We start from the raw sequence: 3,065 nt of genomic DNA on the forward strand, positions 1-3,065 counted from the left end.
TCATTTGGGTCTATTTTTTTTTTCTTCCCCTAAAAGAAAAAAAAAAAAATACCCCTATCTATCTCGGGGCCGCGGGTGGGGGCGGAGGCCAAGGCACTCTGGAGGCCTTGGCCAGCTGGCTGTTCCAGGCCGCTGTGGGAGCCCAGAGGCAGGGACCCCACGTAGGCGGGTAGCCAGCCCCGCTTGTTAGCGACTGGGTGGGAGTGGGGCCTGATTTATGGGCAGCTCCCCCACCCGGCCTGCAGCCCGGGCCTCTCTCCCCTTGAAAGGCTACCTCCCTGGGGCCTGGCCCAGCGGGGGTCCAGCCTGGCCCAGACATGAGAGTGGAGTCGGGTCGGGCTGGCGTGGAGGCAGAGGCATGGATGACTTGACCAGGTGGCCCTGCTGCTTTGGCCTGGTCTTTTTACTCTTCCAGAAGGTGAGGAACGGAAGAGGGGGACAGAAGACAAGCAGGTGAGCTGAATGAATGCCTCCCGTGTGCCCTTTCCACGTTGGCTTCTCTGAATGTCTCCATCCACTGCAGGCTGCTGCTGTTTCTGGTCAATGGCTGGGAGGGGTGAGGCTGGGCTGAGACCCGCCTCTGGGGCCAGGTGGTTGGTTACAGTGGCCCCAGGGTGGTGGGGCGAATGGGTAGCTAGAGCAGAATAGGTGGGGCAGGGCAGAGGGAAGGGGGTTTTGTCTAGAAGGCCGGGCCTCCCCACGCAGCTAAGGGTGTCCCTGTCCCATCTCCAGGCCCAGACAGGTGCAGGTCCCACAGGGCCCAAATGCTCTGCTCTGCACCCTTCCCCTGGTGGCTCACTCTTCTATGCATTCTTTCATTCATCTCACATTCACTGAGGGCACACTAGGTGCCAGGCACTGGTCCAGGCACTGGAGAAAAGGGAAGAAAAGGAAAGACATCTCTGTTCTTGGAGGATTTACTTCCCAGCCTTTGGTTCTAGGGGGTGGAAAGGGAACAGGGACACCACGTGGAACCCACGCACAACCCCCTTCATTCGCGGAAACAGGCGAATCACATAGAAAGAACACCTCCTTTATATGGCAGGGATGAGAGGGACTTTTGTAAAACTAAAGCCAACTACATCTAAAACCTAGTATGTCGGGAGTTCCCGTCATGGCTCAGTGGAAACAAACCCACCTAGTATCCCTGAGGATGTGGGTTCTATCCCTGGCCCTTCTCAGTGGGTTAAGGATCCAGCATTGCTGTGAGCTGTGGTGTAGGTCACAGATGCGGCTGAGATCCTGCGTTTCTGTGGCTGTGGTGAAGGCCAGCAGCGACAGCTCTGATCAGACCCCTAGTCTGGGAACTTTCACATACCTCACCTGCAGTCCCTAAAAACAAACAAACGAACAAACAAAAAATGTGCCTTCTCCATTGTGCCATTTAAAACATCCCCCCCGATTTTTCTCTTTTTTTAAGGGCCTAACCCATGGCCTATGGAAGTTCCCAGGCTCGGGGTCAAATTGGAGCTGCACCGGCCAGCCTATGCCACAGCCACAGCAATGTGGGATCTGAGCCACATTTTCGACCTACACCACAGCTCGCAGCAACTCGGGACCCTTATCCTACTGAGCAAGGCCAGAGATTGACCTGCATCCTCATGGATACTAGCTGGGTTCTTAACCCGCTGAGCACCAATGATAACTCTGTTTTGCTGGTTTTATTGAAAAAACAATTAACATGTATCACTGTATAAGTTTAAGACATACAGCATGATGATTTGATTGACACATATTTTGATTAACACAATAGGTAAGACTTGCGAAAATACACAATAATTTTACTACGATCATAAGTAACTGATTCTACTGATTCAATATATTCTAATTCTACCTATGACATGATTTGCACCTTCTTCCCTAACATGCATGATCTCATGTCTTTTTATCCTCAGAATTTCTTACAAATTGTGTATATGACCGAACCTAACTAGTCTCCCCATTTTATTTTATTATTATTTTTTTAAGAGTTATTTCCCCAATGTCCCCATTTTAATATAATGATTTTGATTCTGGATTAATACCACTCATTCCTCTGAATTTAAAAAAGAAATATTCTGGGAGTTCCTGTCGTGGTGCAGTGGAAACAAATCCGACTAGTACACAGGTTTGATCCCTGGTTTGGCTCAGTGGATCAAGGATCTGGTGTTGCCTTCAGCTAGTGTGTAGGCCGCAGATGTGGCTCAGATCCAGCATTGCTGTGGATGTGGTGTAGGCTGGCAGCTGTAGCTTCTATTCTACCCCCGAGCCTGGGAACTTCCATAAAGTCTCAGGTATGGCCCTAAAAAAACAACAAAAAAAAAAGCAAATACCCTATATTACCGATGTATCACATACATGTAACAACAATAAATAAATAATCATAGTCCTTTGCACCTCTTTTGATGGGATATTTTGTGAAATTATTGAGATGAAGTTAAAATTATTTTTACAAATTATGGATATATGGAGTCATTCTAAAACTATTTGACAAAATAACCCATTAAAAGAGGTTCAAAGGTGCTTTCCCACCTTCTTAAATAGGACAAACAGGATCTTTCAACATCATAGCATCATGGAAAGAGCCAGCCTGTCTTTGCCAGTTTTCTCATGAGGCCTGAGTCTGGAGAAAAAGAATTGCTGGGGGGCCAGTGGCAGATTCTGTATTAAATCCCAGTTCTTCCATGTTCTAGCTGTGTGACCTGGGACCAGTCACTTCCACTCTCTGGGCCTCATATCCTCTTCATAAAATGAGGAAAAAATGAGACAACACATATAACATACTCAGGGGTTGCATGGCATGTCATATGTGCTCTGTAAATGTTAGCAAAACACAAATAAACCAGCTGAAGGACTGGCAGGTCTGTCCTTAGGGGCCCTTTCAGTGTTCACTGAGTCTGAAATTGCAACATCATCCTAAACACTATTTGCCCTTCTGTGAGAGAATGAATCACCCCAGCCTGGGGAACCCACAAGGAAAGGCTCAGGGCTGATTTATTTCTGAGTCCACAGCAGCCAGCACCAGGCCAGCATCAGCAAGGGTTTGTTGAATGACTGCTGGCTGCTGTACCCACGTGCTGCCTGTT

This window comes from Sus scrofa, chromosome 1, assembly GCF_000003025.6.
Source record: "Sus scrofa isolate TJ Tabasco breed Duroc chromosome 1, Sscrofa11.1, whole genome shotgun sequence".
In the NCBI taxonomy this organism is placed as follows: Eukaryota; Metazoa; Chordata; class Mammalia; order Artiodactyla; family Suidae; genus Sus; species Sus scrofa.